This window comes from Spinacia oleracea, chromosome 5 (genome assembly GCF_020520425.1).
Source record: "Spinacia oleracea cultivar Varoflay chromosome 5, BTI_SOV_V1, whole genome shotgun sequence".
NCBI lineage: Eukaryota > Viridiplantae > Streptophyta > Magnoliopsida > Caryophyllales > Amaranthaceae > Spinacia > Spinacia oleracea.
In genome coordinates this window covers 71,010,438-71,033,539 of record NC_079491.1, presented here as the reverse complement: position 1 = coordinate 71,033,539, position 23,102 = coordinate 71,010,438, and positions in this window count along the sequence as shown.

The window sequence follows — 23,102 nt, the reverse complement described above, 5'->3', positions numbered from 1 at the left end:
GCAGTACTATGTACACCTGTTTGGTACTAAGGACTCAACCGAATGCAGTAAGCATACCTGTTTGGTACCCTAATGGCAGTACCAGACGGTAAAAAAACAAAGCGTTGGGAACCGAAATAAGAAATAAATGAAGTACCTCAAATAAGACAGTAAACAAGACGTTGGCCGAACCCAAATCAGATTCATTGTAGTTTGGTAACAAGTCGTTTCCCCGCCACATAAGGACTACCCCTCCGCATTGATTCTCAAACCATTTGGATTGATATTCTCCTGGTAAGTTGCTAATTAGCTCCCTGCAGTCGTTGTTACTTATTCGGGCTTCAGTAACGACCATGAGTGATGGATGGTGCCTTGCAAACATCTCAAAGAAGGTGGCTCTGAATGAGGGTCTGGTCATGGATAGGGCGTTCCATGCAACGACCACCGTACCTCGTGGTATCAAGGCGGGTACCTCCGTCCCAACCATAGTCTTTCCCTCTAAGCACACCTCAGTGTAAGCCCGTGGTTTGGTCTGAAAATACCTTGGAACAACAGTAACTTCCACCCCAGTAAACGTATGTTCCACACTCATAACATGAATAGCGTGAGCGTTGGATGCAATAAAAACGTGGCTCCTGGAATCAGGGAAATTGTACACAGGGAGGTCGTCCACAACTACAGCTGGCCTAGGGTCTACCACAGCGAGGAGGTTGTTCGGGTACAACAACCACGACCCTTGTGCAGCAAGCCGGTTGGAACACCAATCTAAGTAGGCCCAAAACCCTAGAAGCATATTAGGGTGGTCCGTAATTAAAGGGTGGTGTGCAGGCTGGATTTTACCTGCAGAGGTGACCATCACAGAACAAGGGAAAATAACAGGGTGGTAAGGAAACTTACTAACGGCATAATAAAGCTGGATATTCAGGTCAGTTTTGATTGCGTGCGGCACACGGAGACCCATTTCTGCGTCTTCGACGTCGATGGAGTAGGAAGTGGTGTTGTAGTTCAATTCAGGCCCGTTTGAAGATTTTGGCTGCTCGAAGTACATTATGGCTTTTGGGTGGCAGAGTAGTGATCGGCTGCTATCACAAACAAGGATAGATTTGCCTTTGTCCATTTTTGGCAGGTTTGCCGGTGGAGAATTTGGAAATAATTAGGGTTTGAACAGCTAGAAGGAGAAACGAAATGGTATGAAGTGGGTTGGTTTGAGGAGTCCCCACTGGAAGTAGTTGTCAACTATAAAGGAAAGTGAATACTACACCAACGTTGTCGGTGAAAAAACGTAGTGCAATAAATTCCTAACAACCTAGGTGGGTTAAAAAGTTATTACGTCGTTTGGTACCACCAGGTTTACTGATCTTGTTACTTGGTACTTTTCCACTAAATGCAAACTACTGCAATGCAAACTACTGCAATTTAACGTTATCTGCATAATTGTTCTTATTGTTGAGTGAAATCAATATTTGAATGTTGAACACAATTTATCCGAATTTGGTGATGTTTTCGTTTGATTCAGTAGTTTGGGACACTAATATTGTCGGTATGGAACATCAGACTACTAAGAATCGGAATTTAGGGTTATGTGTTTTCGTTACTATGACTTGTAGGACACTAATATTGTCGGTATGTAACAGTAGACCACTAAGGATTGGATTTTAGGGAAATGTGGTTTCGTTAGCATAAGTAGTTTGGCACACTAATATTGTCGGTATGGAACAGTAGACTACTAAGAATCGGAATTTAGGCTTATGTACGAGTTAGTGATATGTTTGAAGGTATAGGGTGTAGGGTACTTTAATGTGTGGATAATTTAAAAGATGGATATTATAGGTCTTTAATTTGCCGTGACCTATTCGACACTAGGTCGGGTGTCCGAACATTGCTAACTCATATTTCAAATTACTCCAAACCCAATATTAGTAATATAATTTAATGATTACATTTTTGAACTTTTATTAGTACTAATACCTCATTAATAAGTTGTTTACGTCTTACAATATAATGTGTTTATGTCTTAGAATATGTGTTTAAAATTGAAAATTCTCACGTCTTAGAATAAAATGTGTTTACGTAACAATATAACAATGTAAGATTACATGGATGTCTTAATTTACGAATGTTATGATGTTCGATGATGTTATCCTGATATTTATATTCAAAATATCTAGTGTTATTAATTTATGCAAATACGAAAATTGAAATTTTATGATTTGATGATGACCACGGTCTGTACGCATACGACCATACATTACACTTAGTAAGACTATTACTACATAATTATATACATATGTGGTTAATAAATGATAATTACCTCCTACGTGAATGAATTAGGTAAATCTAAGGTAATCGGATTGAATGGGTTTTGGAAATCAACTATCCGGTTCTTAACACTACTAAGGTTTGTGAGCGTGGTCGGATTTATACCGTCATTGGTTAGATTTTCAACCCTGGACCCAGATGAGATTGGGGCGACTTCTCGACCGGGTACACATTCAGTCCCTTAACCAATACGATTAATTTACCAATACGATTAATTAACCAATAACAAATACGATAAATTAAAAACTAATTCTAAATTAAGCTCCCGAGTTGTGACCTAAAGCACCAAACCTACGAAATGGCCTATCTCAAACGACGTAATAATAGGAGAATTCCAAAAACAATTTGAAACATTGAGCGGGAATTTTCCCGCCTCCCTCAGTAAAAATTCAAAATTGTAGGAAGCTTGTCAAAGAATCTTTGACTTTGACCACCACAGCTATATAAGCCACAAGAAATTGGCCACTTCCTACCTCATTTTAATTAATTTAAATTCAAATAACGCCGGGTTCTTAATGTCTCATAGTTCTAATTCCCTAAGGTCACCGCCGGCAAACGTGGGATGCGTAGATGGCCGGAAGATGCTCTGGTGCGAGACGATTAGTTGTCCAACATGCATCACTTGCATAACTGAACTTAGGATTTCACAGACAACCACAAATCCACATAAATTATATTTTAAATGTCGATTTTGTGGGTGGTTCCGGTGGGTTGAAGATCACAATTTAATAACAGAGGAAAACATGCTGCCATCGCGTCTTGTTGATGTTGGGCTGGACCGCGTTCTCCACCGCCTCGACAAGATTGAATCATGCATTTGGATGTTGTATAAATTATTCGTCATTTGTCTTATAGTTTTTGTGTATTTTCTCCTCGCAAAGTAAATCGACGTTTCCTTTGTAAAAGATCGTAATAATCAATAAAAAGCGTATTTTAAGAGTTGGACAATTTCATCAATATCTTTCGTATATAAATTACATCTGTGTGTCGTATTCCCGTAAGTTTTTTTTCGCGTTAATTGGGGGACTGTTTTTAGTTATTATAGATTAGGGAAAGCTATTATTACCTTTCATTGGGTTTGTCCGTCTGCTAAGCTTAGCACATCAATAGCCGTCGTTTTGCTCGGGAAGTCGTTCCCGGGATCACAGCCTACGTAGGAATAAAAGGAACAAATTGTTAGTTGTTTTATCAAACATTGAGCTACAATGAACCACAAACATACATTCCTTCCTTGTAACCCCCATTTGTACAATATCAAACATTTGGTGTTTTATATGCCCTCGTTTGGTATAGTAATACCCCAAAATACGTGTTTTCTCGGTCAGTTGAGTTTTCTATGGATCGAAAATGCATGGCCGAAACTGAATGGTTTGGTACACCATGTAGTTATTGTTGGTGTACCAAACCGTCGTTTGGAACCTTATCTGATACTACCTGTCTGTGTAAAACGGAAGACACTTACATGAAATTGTAACGACGCAAGGTGTTTAGGTTTTGCTCCCCCCATTTGACAAACGGGATCATGCCGGTACGTAATCGATGGCTGGACTTGGTTGACAGACCAAAACATAACAACACCCCCGGCTCGTCCTTCGGGACCGAATAAGTCATGTTGGTACGTCCTAGGCAGTGTTTGTGCGATAAGCAGTAGTTGAGGTTCATTTATTCTTGACTCGGTCACGATGATAATGGACGGTGTAAGTTGGAAAAATATGCGATATAAGTGTTCCTTGAACGAAGGCCTGGTTACACCTCTAGCATTCCAAATGACCACTAACAATCCCTTTGCCAGTAGTGTCGGTGTTGTATGACCGACGTATTGTTCTGTTGATCCCAAGTGAATATGGTGGTAACCCTTTTTATACAGGTTCCCTTCACGGTAGAAGACATCAACGTCAATTGAGTGAATGTAGTTAGAGTTTTTCATGACATGAAGTCCATCGGTGTAAGAACCAAAAAATATAGGGGTTTTTTTGATTGGTACAGTGTATACCGGTGTTTGGTCAATATGTAGTACTGGAATGGGATCAATGAAAGGTAAGTAATTATAAGGGATTACCTCAAACGCCTCGAACTCGGCCCAACTACTAGCTTCCCACTCTATGTAAGCTAACAAACCATCTGAAATACGACCAGCCGAGTCTTCGGGAGTGGGGAGGTGGAATGGTAATACACGGTTGTTCTTCGTTAGCATGAACCTACCGGGAAATCCTTCTCTGTCCGATGTTTTTGAAAATATTGCCCGTACGATAGTGTCCCTATCAACGGGGTTCCACTCCTCTTCCCCTATGATCTCGTCATAGGTCTGAAAGTAAAAGGTCTGATTTATATCCAACTCATATTGCATACCCGCAGCCGGGGAGAAGTATATTGCTTCGCGAGGATGATATAGGAGGTTCCTGGTTGGGGACGTTTCATTGCTTACACATTGTTTTAAAACGTTTTGGGTTGGTGATTTTGGCATTAGGCTTCCTTTGTTAAACAGTAGTGGGGGACTTCGGGTTTGATTGTAGGGGAGGACCTCAAGTCAGTCAGTCGTTAGTGATAAATAGGGCAACTGGTAACTTTAATTACGGACGTTGGTGTTAAAGTACGTTGGTGAAGATACATAGTTATTGCATTTCCCCTAATAATTTTAAAAAACATAAACAATACAAATTCAAATACTTTTACCTTTTATTTTTTTCCTCATTTTTTAAGCGAATAGTACATTACACAAGTAAGTTTATTTTATGTCTTTTCATTAATATACTCTAGTTACGCCAACTACCCTTTATTAATGTTGTACTTGGACGTAAACCCCAACCACCAACATAGGTAATCATTCATTGTTGCATTCCTTATCCTGTACTTCTATAATTAAAATGAGGCATTCCTAGGTTTTATTTCATTTTGCATCCAACTTTCTATAGAGATTTAACTAGAAACTACTTCCAGTCATGGCGGGTGGTCCTACTCGGAAAGAAAATAAAAGGTAACTTCTGCTAATGTATGACCTTGTTCTGTTAAAGACAAATATGTGATAAATACGTCTTTCTTGTTGTGTTTATGTTTATATTACACCATTGACATTTATTTAGTGTAGTTTATTAATGTCGATCGTACTTTACTAATATGGAGTGTGTACTAAATCGCTTGGTATGGTACATTTGTGTAAATATATTTGCAGTAAGGGAAAAGGCAAGGCACCTGAACAGGAAGAAACACCAAGGACAAGGAGGTACACAGCCAGGGAGAAGGGAAAGGCCAAGGTAATGGATAGTGACGAAGTGTTAAAGGTCATGGCTGATTCCGGCCAACGCGACGTAAAGGACGTCGTCGGGATCCACACGGTACGTAAAAGGGCTGAAAGCCTTGTCTTCCCCCACCTTCTGGCAGCTGTTTCCAGGAACGGGGATGAAGCCATAGGTGGAATAGACTTCAACCCTAAATGGCCGTACCTCACACCTCTCAAGATAGTTAGTGCAAGACGCTTCAGGAAAGAGGCGTACTATTTTTTTATATTACTTACTAGATTCGTATAAGATGGCTTTTAGTTTTAACTTAAACAAACTTAAAAAAATCATCCTTAAATGCATGGAAAATGATCTTTTCTACCGCTACCTTGTCAAATTCTTCGAGATGTTCAAGCCCTTGAAAGGGTGGTTGGATGAGGTCAATTACAGGTTACAGGTACATGAGACAGAGTCGGGTCCATTCGGCCTACTAGTGCTTGGTCGGAAATACATGGGTTTCAAAGAAAGGGAGACCACGTTCGAGTGGATGAATTTCGGAAACGATGATCTTTTTTACTACCTATCTTACGATGAAGACAACTAACTCCATTTCAAGAACGAAATGATAGATCTGAATGGGTTGGAGACGATGAGTGAGTTGGATTTACTCCTTGAAAACCCTTTTTACTCTACGCATAACTACCCTGCTCATTACGATAAGCAGATGGAACTGGCCTTCGCTTAGAGATGTTCTAAGATATATTATCACGACGAGGACATGGTCTACTTTCACCCTGACTCAGCTGATGAGTACGATAGTTCTAACAGCGACGCAAGTGAAGAAATTTGATGCTAATTGGTACCTACAGTTCGCTAATATGGGTACCAAATGATGCGGTTTGGGATACACAAACATGACGTAATGGGTGTGTCCTCGGTAAGTTTATGTTTTTTATTTGAAAAGTGTTATTACTTTAGCCCTAGGTTTGCAAAATTCTCCCAAAAGCTTGTATTTTTGGGTCGTTTTCAGTAAGCCCCTAGGACTGTATTTGTACTATGTAATCGGTATTTGGTACACACTGTAGTACCAAATAGATAATTCGTATTTTATGTGAATTTATATGAGTTCACAATTAATATGTTATTTACATTACATTTGTCATGATAGTCTAGCATTACTAATAAATAAACCTTGTTAATTTAATACAAATTCTAACATTATATATCATAATACAACACTAAAGGAAGTTAATTCTTCAGCTTACACAACACTGATTATAAGAATATAGCCGACTACGAATACAAACCGATATAATAAGAACCCTAGTTGTTTATAATTGTTGTAGTTGACTCACCCTCAATCCTTGCCATCTTCATAGACCCAACTCCGACGTACGGGCTACTTTTTTCTTTCTTGAAACGTAAACCACCGGCTGTACACAAAATTATAAGTATGAGTTACATAGTAGACGTCGAATTAGGAAACGTATTGAATATAATTGGGTGGGTCTTCATTTGAACTTATATACTCTTGTACTTACTTAGCTACCTACCCACAACATTATTTTTGAGATACCATCGCACAATCTAAAAGTGTCCAGAAATATTAAGGTGGATTGCAAAGATGATACTAGTGTAGTTTGTATTTGGTACCACATTCGTAAAAGTTATTAAGAAAATTAATAGAAAGGTACAACTACATGCCCTGGAATGGAACCCTTTTCAACTTTATTACGGTACTAAACTCTCAGACTAAGGTCAAATTTCATGTTAAAGTAATCAATGTCGTTTCAAAGGGCATTTAATCTAAGTAGAGTATGTAGAAAGAGGGGTGTTGTACGCTTGTTACCTCAAATGTGAAGTTGAAAAAGCCGCTGTCTGCCGTGGAATCATCTTCTTTATAAGATACGAATAGATCGTTAACGCGCCACAAAAGAACTACCCCTCCACACTGATCTATGTTATCGAACACTGCACTCTCGTACTTTCCTGGTAGGGTATTTATCAGTTCCTGACAGTGTTCGTCGGTTATCCTGGCTTCAGTGACAATCAAGAGAGCCGGGTGGTGGGTTGCAAACAGTTCCAAGAATGTGGCCTTGAATGATGGCCTTGTCATGGACTTAGCGTTCCATATTGACACAATCAAACCGCGTGGGATCGTATTTGGTACCCCCTCGAATTTCTTTTGTCCCTCAACAGAAATGTCTGTGTAGGCACGAGACTTGCCCCAAAAAAATCGCCGGCTCACTCTGACATTTAGGCTATAGAAAAAGTCCTCCGCCCTCATAATGTGAATAGTGTCTAAGTAGGATGCAATGAAAATGTGTGCGTCGAAGGCGGGGATGTTATAAATTGGTAGATCCTGGACATCTATGTCTGGGACGGGGTCAACGACTGCAAGAAGCTCCGTTGGGTACAACTTCCAGTCAAGTTGTTCCCTCAGTTGGTTGGAGGACCAATCGAGAAACCTCCAGAAGCCCAAATGCATGTGCGGTTGGTCTCTGATTAAAGGACGGTGAGCTGCAGCAGCATTCCCTTCAGTTGTTGCCATGATGGCACAAGGGAAATTTTCATCCATGACAGCAGTAACTTGAAAATTCAAGTCCGTCTTAATTGCATCTTCTAACGGAAAAAGCATTTCTAAGTCTTCCATGTCGACGTAGTACGAGGTGTTGTTGTAGTCCAACTCAGGGACGTTTGTTGATTTTGGTGGATTGAAATAAAAAACACAATTTGGATGTGAAAGGTAATTTTGGCAAGTCCCAGAGACCTGGTTTTGCGCAACCCTACTCGAAATCGACTTCAGTTTCTTCATGCTAAAAGGTAGTAATGAGAAATTGGCTATTGATTGAGGGGGAAAACACTTATGGCTATAAGTTTGTATAAAGGGAGAAGATTAAATGAAGTTAAAGTAGAACAGGTAGTTGATAGCCATTACTTACAGTGGTTGAAAGTAATTAATGTGACTCACATTTCCCAACGTTTTTACGTAAGTTAGTAAATGAACTTCAAATGTTTACGTTTGGAACCCCAAACTACCAATTAACTAGGTTTGGTATACGATGATTTATTCCCGTGTAGTTTTTTTACCAGTATGTACTCAAACAAAACAATACAAACTTATTCATATACACACTTATAAATACTCCGTATCACACTTGGACCATAAATACATGAAACATATATGTCTTATACAAAAGGTTTAGTTAATAAACAACCGTTGAGAGAGTGGATTGTTTGGGACTCTGGATTTAGGAGGTTGAGACAGCATAGCCTTGGGAATGGTACTTTATGGGGATAAAACAATGACAAACTTGGCGTGGTAGTTTTTAAGTTAGGTAGGCGGGTATTGCGCACCATACCCCCCATGGGTAGTTACATATAGAAAGGCAGTTTCATTATTATGATAAAGGTAGTTATTCATTTCCACATTATTTGGATAAGGACGCACCCAGGGATCGTCTTCTATAAATAGGAGAACACATTCACGTTTATAGAGTGCATGCATTGGAGAAATACGATAATAAAATGGCATCGTCCGCAAACTCAAGATGGTCTGGCGTCCCTCATAGACCCACGGCGGAAGAACGTGACATGGCAGAAATTAATGCAAAGGTTCAACAAATCAAGGAAGCGAAAAAAACTCAACGTGACTGCATAAAATCAACAATGATAAGAATGAGGTGGGAAGGGAATAGTCGGGCTGAGACCCTTTTCAAGGATTTGCTACAGAGCTATGACGATGTGGAGCAAGGCGTTGATGAAATGAACAAGGTAATGGAGAATGGGATACGAAATTGCAAATAACATATACATCGACTCAAATCCAGGCAACGTCATTTCTTTACATCGCTACACCAGGCGCTGCATATTGGTGGTCATGGGGATCTTTTTGACCATATGAAAGAAATCATTGAGCAATATGATGACGCAGAACAAAGGGTGATTGATCTTAATATAGGAATTGAGCGTATCAAGTCCCCTACACTTGCTCCGTGAGACTGATTATTCCCTTCATTAACGCAATTCCGTATGTTTGCTAAAGTAAGGTGTGACGCATTATAAGTAGTACATATTAATAGTAAGTTAGTGTGACGCAGTGTAAGTTGTAAATGTTATTTTAAAAATTGCCATATTGTGTACAACTGTGTGAGTTGCACACATGATTAGAATTTTAGTGCGTCTTTCTGTTTATGAAATTAGGGTTTACATATGTTTGTAAGTGTGTCTTATGATAAGTGATTGCAACTATGTTAAGTGCAACTATTTAATGAACCATATTGTGTAATTACCATTTGTGGGTAATTTTATTGTAATTTTCGTTAACGCCTTTGTACTCGACAACCCTAAATTTTCGTACGGGCTACATAATACTCGACAATCCTATTTTTTCGTCAACATTTAGTGTAACGAAGGGACTCTGTCTGGTAATTTCTTTGGGGGTCTTTAATAAAGGTGAAATTTTAAAGCGTATTATGTTGAAAATCGCGCGAATTGAATATCATAACTGACAATGAACCGTCAGCAGTTTGAAGAAGATATAAGGTTTGTTTAGTGTAAATGTTGGAGTCAATAAGTGTGAGTATATTGTGACGGTTGGTTATCTAAATAATATAAAACCGAAGAGGTGGCAGTTTTGTGACCGTTACATCAAATCCTCTATAAATAACACTTAGTATGAGGGAGATTTTCAAAAACTTTATTCTCTTCACATCTCTTCACAAAGCATTTCATTTGCAAAATGGAAATTCCACCAAATGCATACCCCAAAGTCTGCCCTAACCACCATTACCGTTTTGATCATGTCGCACAACACAAAACTGCTCGCAAACCAGATCTCATACAAGAATTCGTGATCGACCTCGCGGAAAAGTATGGCTATGCTGTGGTTGAACCAGACCAACACGGTGATGAACAGTCCATGAGCGTCGATATTGTTGCAGGAGATGAGAATGTAATGGGTATCATATGGTCTAAGATGGACAAGCCAACTAGGGCTAATTCAGTGTTCGCATGCAAGAAGTGGGCCATGGAACTGATCAATCAATACTACCGCCCCAACTTCGATTGCAGATTCTCTGAAAGAGTACGTACCGTTAATTTTCGATACTATGAGATCCTAGAGTACACAGAAACAAATGGCACTTACACAAGGATTAAATATAAGTGCGTCTGTGACCTATGGAAGGAAGCATCAAATACCTTGAACCCTAGGGAAACGCTGCTTAATGTACCGAGTGACATTGATTTCAATAATTTCGATCAAAGTGTGGACAATGCAAACTACAATTGGAGGATTCAGTGTGGTGGCATGTAATGTCTTGGAATTCTCTACCCATTTTCCTTCTGTTATTTCAATGCCATAGTTTTAGGTGTGTGATTGTTTTCTTTTCATCTTATGTATTGCTTAATTGTATTTAAATGCCCTAGTGTGAAGTGTGATTTGGTGTGTTTGTCATCCTTTAGATTATGTTATTGTAATGTAAAGGTGTGATTTGGTTTAATAACTATGATTGCTAAAATGAAGTATTTTTATTAAATTTGTATAATGATAATTAGGTTTTCAATAACGAACGACAAATAACACTAACAGTTTCAAAGGTTCGACATGGTATAATTTCGTCGAGGTCATGGTCTACGATCACCCTTATTCCGTAGGCATATGGTACCATTGAGTAAATTAGTACCAAACCAATGAACAACACATGTTTGGTACTGTTTATATTGCGACAGAGGTACCAAACGTATTATTTTTTCAAATTTAAGGTTTAGTGTAAGGTTAGCATAACGAAATATGGGTGTTTTATGTCGGTAATCTAATCTTTAATAAATGGATAAGGTGGCAGTTATGTGACGGTTAAAACAGGCGCTCTATAAATAACACTTCCTGTGAGGGTTATTTCCAAAAACTTTATTGTCTTCACAAAGCATTTCATTCGAAAATGGAAATTCCGCCAAATTATTACCCCAGAGTCTGTCCTAACCACCATTACCGTTTCGATTATACGGAACAACACAAAACTGCTCGCAAACACGACCTCATACAACAATTCGAGATCGACCTCGCGGAAAAGTATGGCTATGCGGTGGTTGAACCAGACCAACACGGATGTGCACAGTCCAAGAGCGTCGAAATTGTTGCCGGAGATGCTAATATAATGGGTGTCATATGGTCTAAGATGGACAAGCCAACTAGGGTTAATTCAGTGTTCGCATGCAAGAAGTGGGCCATGGAATTGATCAATCAATACTACCGCCCCGACTTTGATTGGAAATTCTCCGAAAGAGTACGTACCCTTAATTTTCGATACTATGAAACCCTAGAGTACAAAGACACAAATGGCACTTACACAAGGTTTAAATATAAGTGCGTCTGTGACCTGTGGAGGGAAGGGTCAAATACCTTGAACCCTAGGGAACCACTACTTAATGTACCGAGTGACATTGATTTCAATAATTTCGACACAAGTGTGGGGAATGCAAACTACAGTTGGAGGATTCAGTGTGGTGGCATGTAATGTCCTGGAAGTCTGGCCATTTGCATACTATTATTTCAATGCCATAGTGTTAGCTGTGTGATTGTTTCATATTTCTCAAATGTATTGCTTTAGTTATTTTTTTAATTACCCTGTGTGTTTGACATCCTCCTTCAGCATAATGTTTTCTTTGATTTGGTTAGTGTGAATGTAAATGTGTGATTTGGTTAGTTTAAACATATGTTTATGTGTTGTATATGGCCATTGTAAATGTGTGATTTGGTTAGTTTAAACATATGTTTATGTGTTGATTCCAGATTACTCTACAAACAATACACAAGATCACATTTTTCAATTTTCAAATTCAAATTAACGAGAATTAACCACAATAAAAACCCAACTACCGAACTTGATACCAAACGGGTGATAATTTACGGCTGATAATGTACAAAACCAAGGTATTGTACGTTTTTATAACAACCGATCTCATATTAGTATTCAGTAGAGTCCGAAACAAAAACAAGAGGTATACCAAACTGTAACCCAGATAACATTCGATTAATAGATTTTGCTAATATGATTAATATTACCTTTTGCCGAAAATTAAATAGGAGTTCATTTACAAAGAACCGTCCAGAATCATATTACCCAATGGTAACGGCGGATAATGTAATCCATGATTCGTATTACCCTCTTCGCTTTAAATAATGGAAACTACTTTACACGATCTGCATAAATATATATAATGCTCTTGTTTTTTTGGATTGTTAATAGGTAAGGTTCCAGATCCTAGTCGTCTGGATTACAGGATGAATTATACAAAATTTAGAAATTCGTGCGGAAGTATCGAACTATTGTTAACCATTACTTTTGTAGCAACCGTTAATTTTACTCTTAATATCTCAACTCGTGTGCAAGTACTTATGTATCAAAAAAAACTAATGTGTCAAAATTGTATTTCGATACCAAATTACCAGCCTGTCGAACGGGTCGGACCTGACTTAGGACTTGATATAACCTTTTTATCCTTTATAACAATAAACACTGCTGAAATGAAAACTAGTTATTGACTAAATTCATAAACACCGCAAAATTTGATTACTGAGGTCACCGTGTTTGCGTACTATTTTTTCTAACTCTTAATCCAACTTTTGTAGCAACAATTACTAATGTTCGTGTGGTACATATCTGATCTTGTTTGGTACTCAATTTATGCTTGGTACCATGCAAAACCGGAACAAAGTTCAGGCTGTACCAAACTCGTAGATTGTACCCCAACTTTTCTAATAACGGTACCAAACAACCTATTAAGTACCACAACACGTACCAAACTCGTATTGTAGATCTTTAATGCACGATACAAAGCATACCACATAACTTACAAAACATACCTGCAAGCAATGTATCCCATCTCCTAGGAATAATGTGAGTATCAAAAGACAACAACTATGATTTAGTTCACGCGTTAATCACATTTCAAAAAATGACCAGATAAGTGTGTAATTGTTTTTTCGGTTAAAACCCTAAACGTTAGCAGATGAAGCACGACCAAACATCAACGAACTGGGCAGTGGGTTGCAACGATTTGGGGAAGAAGCGGGCGGCAGGAGTTGAAATCTGAATTCAAGTGAGACAAAAACAGTGCCTTCTGAGCTACATTGATGTCCCCCTGTCCCAAAACAAAGTTTGAAAAGACAACTGTAAGTTTATAGTGTGGGGGTATAGCACTTACAGTTACAGTAGTAGAGGACTTACCACTTGCATCGTCTTTGTAAATGCCCTTGCACTTTCCTGGATAGCCATAAGCATTACTATTCCACACGCATGACTACAAAGCCAAACAAAACATATCAGTAAGACTTAAGGTGGTTACTCGACGATGAAAAGGTAGCATAAACAGTACTTGTCGTTGTAGTCAGGGAAGCTAATGGAGTCCAAGGGCCAAGTATGCATTTGCTTCAACTTCCAAACAAGAGCTGCATTATACTGCGTGTCCCTCCAATGTAGAACGTACTCCACAGCTGCTATCTGGAATGAGGAGACCGTATTATGTTAGTACAATAAAATGAGTGAACTCAATGTTCTTAAACTCCCACCAAACCAGGTTAAGTAAAAACTAAGTAAAAACTACATATCACATGATTAGATACCAATTTTTTAACATCCCCAGAATGCTCGGAAGCAGGATTAGTATACATGCTGTCAATGAACCATATCTTCTGGTCTTTCAGTGCAAAAGCAACACACCACCAATGTCCGTTGTCCACAACTGGAACATAGACCTGGACATGATAATTACAAATTCTTACAAATCGCATACCTGTGTGTCGCGGACAATTAATACACCAAAAACTAAAATAACAAATTGTACAAGGACGTTCCTCAAAAAGAAGACAGATCCCGAACTGACCAAATAGAGAGAAATCATTCAACGTAAAAGGCATGTAGGAACTTATTTCCAAATCCTTAAAATACGGCCTCATCACTCAGTTATTAGTCCGAAAATAGTCAGACACATGTTGTTGGCATATATTACCAACCAGAGTAATCAGACATCTAAACATGGAGTAAAAAGACTAATTAGACTTACCACAGATATATCAGCTGACAGAATCTTCTGGAGAGGGGTGGACCACTTCTTCAGCAGACCAGCATATGTTTCCCTCGTCTTTAATTTCTGATACTGTAAAGCACAACAACCAATAACTAAGCAACCTCGTACGCTTACTTTATTGATTTCATTAATGGTGAATATTAGGAAAACATACCGCAAATGAGGAGTCCAGCATGATTCTGCGAGAATTCGTTGGGTATTCCAGAGCCCATTCCCTGTTGTATATGTTTGCAACGGCCCGAACGTACTGGGAATGCACGTACTCCCTAGGACGCACAACCGAGTAGCACATCATCCGATTTGCATCATTACCATCACACTCGATAAGCATGGCCCCCCTGCAAACATAAAATACAAATACAAGTGATTATCATTACATAAATATACAACGTACATTAGTGTATACAACTTACTTAAGTGTTACATGAGTAAAAGTTGTAGAACGTACTGCTCTTTCCCTTTAGGATTGTATGACTCCACATAAGCTACTACGTCACTCTCAAGTTTTGTCATTCGTACTCGCGTCTGCCGATTGCGTGTTTTCGGATTTGTTCTCGGAATCCTTAGGATCAATTTCTCCCGTGGTCGTTCTTGGTCATCAGGTTGGAGATTCTCATCAGTGGTCTTCCCTTCAGTGGGGTTATCTTGACTGGTGTTCTCTTCACTGTTCTTATCTTCAGAGGGGTTCTCTTGAGCGATGTTCTCCAAGGGCGATGCTGCAACCGTTCCTTGCACAGGACCATTAGCCGGTCCCTCATCATCGTCATCATCCCTGTTATTCGGCCCCCCATCCTTGACGCCACCATCCTCCTCTTCCGGCTCCTCAACATTCTCCTCACCATTGTCTTCATCATCCTCTTTGTCTTCACCTACACCCAGCTGCCCCACCTTCTCCGATGACATTTCATCTGAAGGTGGCCCGTCACCAGCTTGAACCTGTCTGTGCTGATGTGTCTGGTCGACCGGGTGCTTGCTTGTTTCTGGCTCAGTTGCTACTACACCAACATCATCAGCAGTGTGGACCAAAGGTACATCACCGTGGCTGACCGGGTCTAGGGGATTCATAACTGGCACACTCCCATGAGGGCCCACAAATACAGGTCCCCCATCAGACGGTTGCAACTCCACATCGGAATCGTCATCGGCATCCAACTCTGTAAGCACCTTATTGACAGACTTGTCCACCGGCATAGCCACACCATCAACATCTATCGTCAAATGATCGGTAGCATGATATGACCTCATTCCTCTTTCAATGACCCCCCCACGGGATACGCCCCGGCGATCTTGCAATAATGGAGCAAGCTTCCCCATAACCTAAACAGAAAAAAAGGTAAAGTAATTCATAAACACAGACATGACTCCTCCATACCTTGGTGAGTACTATTTTTTACTAGTTAAACATGTATGCCTATTTATCACTAACACCAAGATTATCTAGTGGAGACGATACCAAACAATCAATATTTGATAATTATCCCACTACAGAGAGTACCAAACAACATCAATATCATTCATATGGTACACCTAAAGACATTTATGAGTACTATTTGTAACTATTAAAACATTTATGGCTATTAATCACTAACATCAACATAAAATTGAGGAAAGCGTTTAACTTCCCATACCATCTCTGTGACCTCCTGAGCTAGGGTGCGTCTCCATTCTGAAGAAGTCATCTGTGCTACCATCTCAGCAACCTCTACTGCGGGAGACCGTCTACCCTCCCTGCCGTAAAGGGGATGAGGATCCCCGTACACAACATCAACAGTCTGGAAAGATTATATAAGGAATAGATTTCAGTCAGATTAGATAATACAAAATTTAATATGACAAATACGACCGACTAACAACCAGTTACCCACCGTAATCCTTCCATAATCTTCACTCACTTTCCTATCCCGATTCTTGGCCTCATCCACTTCCTCCTGTGTCTAGACTTTGATCCTGGGAAACTCATCCCATCTCACAGGATGCCTGCATAAATGGTCAAGGTAGAAAATCTGTAAAACAAATCCAATTTCACGTAAGGCACTGTAATATAAGACAGGATACTAACACCACAACAATAATAGTATTAACCTTTTATATAATTTAAAACATTAAATATTTCAGTAAGATAGACACACCAGCAAAAACAACACACAACCACCAGTCCCAGCGGCATACCCCTGATGGTCTATCTTCCGCTGACAGGCGTCTCCGTAGTCTAAAAGCCATGTGTGACAAAACTCACACCAATTGTACAGTGATGCATTCTTTGCCACGGAAACTGCACCTAGCAATTTTAAAGACATGTTACCCCCATCGGTAGAAGGACATAAAATCTGCCCCAGCAACACAATCATGAAATTTTCCATGAACGAGGCCCTATCACGCTGATTAGCCAGGGGCTTTATCTTTCCTTCACCGTCAACCGGCCCTGTCAATTCCTTTACAGATTTTGCTATGATTATTGTGCTCTTTGAGGTTGATGTATTCTTTTCACCATACTTGAGGGTCATCACTTTAAGGGTGCCTGGAGGAAGATCAGACTCCTTCACTGGCACCGGAAGACCGTTGTTCTGGAATCCGAATACATATTCCCAATGGGAAGCAGTTATCGGCAACACATGGCCGTCCCCTCCAACAAGGTAACTGTTACCCCCATCCAACCGGGACATCAACCAGTAGCACAACTGCCTAGGTAGCTTGGATATTTTCAAATCCAACATCCCCCCGAAACCCATTTTCCTAACGCAACTTCTCCTTGACTCATCAAAAGCATCAATAATCTTTGAAAATGCATCCGTGCGACAGATAACGCTTGGTTGCTACACATAATAGTTTAAGTAAAAAATTGAAATTATCAACTGACAAAACCTAATCAAAATACACAATTCATCTTTAAATATAGGATCAATAGTACCTTCCGGCCACAATTAGCCCGCTGAGTAGCAACTACCACGCCGTGAAACTTCGCATACTCACCCCTAGACATAGGATGTTTGGGAATTGGTACCTAAATATGAAAAATACATTAGCATCAACTACATAGAAAAAACATTATTGTACCATAAAAATCCTTAAAAACAATGAATAAATTTCAAAATTATATACCCGCACAAACATCCTCCTGTTATTCCCTCTGATTGCCTTCTGTTTTGCAAGGGGCTTTCCTTTTGCTACCCCTGTTTCATCAAACTTCCTACCCATCTGCTTCATCGCAGGAAGTATCGTCTTCTTCACAGGTCTCCTTCCCTCGTCAACATTATCATAATCCTCTCTACGCCTCTTCCGCATCATCTGCAGATGTGCCTTCTTCTTCAAAGCATTCTGCCCGACCTCCTTCCAACTCTTCCCTCTTTTCTGAACGCGAACAACAACATCCTCTCCTTCATCTTCATACCCACCATCCATATATTCACCGTCTTCGTCTTCTATATCTTCTTCCTCCTCTACTTCATCATATGAAATAACCCTCCTGCTTTTAGCAGATTGCCTTTTCTTTGGCGCACGTTTCACTATTCTCTGGCATAATTCATCCTCGAATTCTTCGTCCTCATATATCTCATCCTCATATTCATCATCTTCAACATCTTCATATGCATCCACGTCAAAAACATATTCTTCACTGTCATCCCCAGACAGCGATCGCCCTTCCTCATCTTCTTCCATTTCTTCATCGACGACAGGGTCTTTGCCCTTTAGCTTACTATTCCGAGCAACTTCCACGCGTTTTTCCTTAAAAACAATATTGAAATACATATCTTGTTAATAAACGTATAACAATATACATACTATCAATTATCAACAAATACGATAGACTCATAAAATGAGCAGTGACACTCACCCTAGGTTTGCTGCTGCTACCACTTTGACCCTTGATAACCATCCTACAAATACAATTTTACCAATCATTATACCATGCATACCTTCGATATAAAAGTACCAAACACATTGGTAATTTAGGTTAGGTACCAAAGAAAATACCAAATCATATATCCTTTACCTAAATGTACCAAAATATGTAATATTTTCCATTTGGTACCAGATCAAGTACCAAACGACAATCAAACAAACAAAGGTACTTTTAAAAGCATGCCATCACACGAATTAAAACTTAATCAGGCACCCCTTTTTATGAACTGTTTAACTTTACCTAAACGAAAGCTTATCAAATTACTGTTTTAGGAGCCAATCCACCACAGAATGTTTGGGAGGGATTTGTGAGGAGAATTTGGGGGAAACAGGGAGTTGATAAGGTAGCCATGGTTGGGAAAGGGATTTACATGGTTTGTTTCAAAACCAAGGAAAGCTGCTTAAATGTGCTTAAGGGGGATACTCAATTCTTTGACTCAAAACCTGTAATCATAAGACCATGGACCCCTGATGTTAACATTGCAAAAGAACCAGTCAAGAAATTACCCATTTGGATCAAACTACCTAGGCTTGATATCAAATGCTGGGGTAAGAAGAGTCTCTTTAAGATTGCTGGTTTGGTAGGGAAGGCTGTGAAGGTGGACCAAACATCACAGTATAAAATTCGCATAATAACCACAAATTAACCACTAATTAACCCCAAATATGAAAATTCCATAAAAATAGCTACTTCATCAATAAATTAAATATACACTTAAATTTCCATAACAAGAGCTACTTCAAATAATTAGAACATAATTGTGAAAAAAATTCACTTTCAATTCATCAGCAACACAATTGTCAAACAAAATGGTGAAACCCTAAAAATCAAATCAGCCCCAAAATACTGTGAATACAAAAAATATTACCAAAACATGAACTAAAGAACAATTCATACAGAAATAAATTAACTTCACCTGGAAAGTAATTCAGAAGTTCCTTAGTTAACAAATATCACCGAATATAATCGCCCTGGCGAACACCCTTTTTGGACTGTATGAATTGGAAACCGGTCACGAAGTGGCTAACCTTCTAACGAGAGACTGAGAATTTGGGCAGTTCTTGACGGAGAATTTGGAGGGAGAACAATTGAGCGGGAGAGCACGCAAGGAGGAAGAAGACGAAAGAACCGTATTTTGGAAAGAAACAGTAAAAATGAAACCACCACCTGATTTTTTACATAACATTAAATTAATAATCAGTAAATTATAAAATAGAAATAAAAGATAAATTGAAAAGTCAAAAAAAAATTTGAAATCCAAATTTTGGAACAGAATTTTAGAGAGAGAAGTTGAAAATATCTGAAGTGGTAATTGATGGTGGGCCACCCACCTTTACTCCACTTACAATTACCTTCATGTCCCTAGTATACCATTGTTATGGTATACCCAGTATCGATTTAGACAACCTCGTATATTTTCACAATTGGTTTTTTTTTGAGGGGGTTTCACAATTGGTAATAGTCTTCATAATCTTTTGAGTAACTATAATATATTGTCATGGTTGCTGACTTGCTGGTAGTTCTTGATCTATGTGGTTTTCAAATCTGCAGGAAAAATTGCGTCCTTATTTGTCATTGCCACAAGTTACAGATGGCCTTTTTTTCCCTGGAAAAAATGCTCTTTGATATCAATATTCATCTTGCAGACGGGCAAGCTTCTGTAATAGCTTCTTTCCAATACAATGATTGGTTTGTTTTTTGTTTTTGTAGATATGATACTACAGGTGATATTACAGCCGAACTTATGGTTCTAGCAGACTGCCCATTGTAAAAGTGGTGTGTAATTAAACACCCCCATTCCAATTGCCAGTGGAGCTAGACATGAATACATAACAATATCTCACATTCTCACACTATATGTATTTATACAATATCATTACATTTTCTATACATATTTCCACACCCATGATTTACGCAAACCATTTTATGTAACTTATTATTATATCTTGGGGGATCGTGCGCGCTAGCGCACGGTCCAACAACTAGTAATATACTAAAAGAGAGGAAATCAATGTGGTGATGACAAATGTTACTCATTGATTGGCCTCTCTTATCAATATTAAAAAAAAATTAAAAAAAAATAAAATACTTGATGCTATAATTATTTTATTAACTTTTACCTCGGAAAAAATTTGATTCTCTTTTCCTTAAAATAATTTTTTTTTTTAATCTATATATAGAGAACATTTTCTAAAATTATAAATCATTTTTATATTTGGTACTCCATAACAAATATAACCAATATATGATTATATTTTTATATATAAAACTTTAATCCATTGTACGGAGTACGTAGTATGACTTATAAAAAAAATTAAAAGTAGTATATTTATTTGTATTTCGTACTTACATAATTTGAATACAAATAAATTAGAAAGTCAATCAAGTATGAATAAGAATGTATTAAAAAAAATTACAATAGTACTCAATAACATTTTAACAACTAAATGCGATAATTATAACCGCCATTGAGTGTATTATTTTATACGTAGTATATTTAGCAACTAAATTCGATAATTATCACCACTATTGAATATTGATAGTAATATTGTACTACTTAAAAATATTATGTAACTTCTTTTAACATGAGCAAATTTATTCGTATAATCTAATCTATCTACTATTTTACTACGTAATTCCTAAATTTTTTAGATACAACTATTTAATTTTTATATGGGTTGTTATATTCACACATACCTCTATTTTTTCTTTTTTTGTGATTATTTATATTTATGATGAATATAGTCATGTACTCCGTACTCCGTAGAATTTTGTTGGATTTTTCTAAATACTTAAATAATACTAATATTTTTTAAAATGAGTTTTACTAAATGATAATTTAAGATATTATTAGGTGAATTTATTTTTAACAACCGTGAAATAAGGTTGTTTATCCAAAAAAATAGAAGAATTCGTAAACAAGAAAAATGATGCACGACTAACACGTTTTTTTTTCCTGTTTTTTTGTGATTATTAATATTTTATGATGAACATAGTCATGTACTCCGTAGAATTTTTTTGGATTTTTCTAAATACTTACATAATACCAAAATATGGTTTATGCACCCGGGTGCACAATACTCACTGTGCACCCTGTTTTACAAAGAACATATAGTTCAAATACAAATAAGAACATATTGTTCATACCCAAAGAACATATAACCAATGAACATATAGTTCAAATCCATAGAACATATAGTTTAAATATTTCACAGTACGTGTACATCGAAATCGTTCTCAATGTTCATTAGATTTTCAATAAATGTTCAACAGGGTGCACAATGAGCACTGTGCACCCGGGTGTATAATCCAAATTGCGACATAATACTACTATTTTTTAAAATAAGTTTTACTAAATGATAATTTAAGATATTAATAGTTGAATTATTTTTAACAACCGTGAAAATAAAGTGGTTTATCCAAAAAAGATGGAAGAAATCGTAAACAAGAAAAATGATGCGCGACTAACACGTAAACCTCTCTACTTAAATTATGTAACTTCTTTAAACATAAGCAAAATTATTTGTATAATCTAATCTATCTACTATTTTACTACGTAATTCCTAAATTTTTTAGATACAACTATTTGATTTTTACATTGGTTGTTATATTCACACATACCTCTATTTTTTTTCCTTGTGATTATTAATACTTTATGATGAACATAGTCATGTACTCCGTAGAATTTTGTTGGATTTTTCTAAAACTTACATGATACTACTATTTTTTTAAATAAGTTTTACTAAATGATTATTTAAGATATTAATAGGTGAATTTATTTTTAACAACCGTGAAAATAAAGTTGTGTATCCAAAAAAAGATGGAAGAAGTCGTAAACAAGAAAAATGATGTGCGACTAACACGTTTTTTTTCTGCTTTTTTGTGATTATTAATATTTTATGATGAACATAGTCATGTACTCCGTAGAATTTTGTTGGATTTTTCTAAATACTTACATAATACTACTATTTTTTTAATAAGTTTTATTAAATGATAATTTAAGATATTAATAGTTGAATTTATTTTTAACAACCGTGAAAATAAAGTTGTTTATCCAAAAAAAGATGGAAGAAGTCTAAACAAGAAAAATGATGCGCGACTAACACGTAATCCTCTCTACTTAAAAAAGCTCCGCCAAATATTTTAGGCTGACAAATGACTTACTTTAGTCAATTTTCAACAAACATATGTATGGTAATTTGAAGTGGAGCTAAGAAATACCTCTCTGATTTGCCTATTTTAAAACATTGGTGAATGGTGACTAACATATCAAACATTTAATAAAATTTGTATATATTTTACCTAGAATCTTATATTTACTTATGGTAATAATTGATTAAATGAATTACTTATTTACTCATGTCCATAAATTTCTTAATTTAAATCTATATATACTACGTACTATACTAAAAAAAAGAGACAAATCGATGTAGAGCTGGCAAATGTCACTCTATGATTTGCCTCTCTTATAACATAAATAATGACTAATTGTAAATGCTATCATGTTTTGTTTAGAAATTGTGCCAAATAGTTAGTACGTATATGTTCGAACGTTCCTTTAATATAGAAAATCTTATAATAATTTAACTTGGACTATA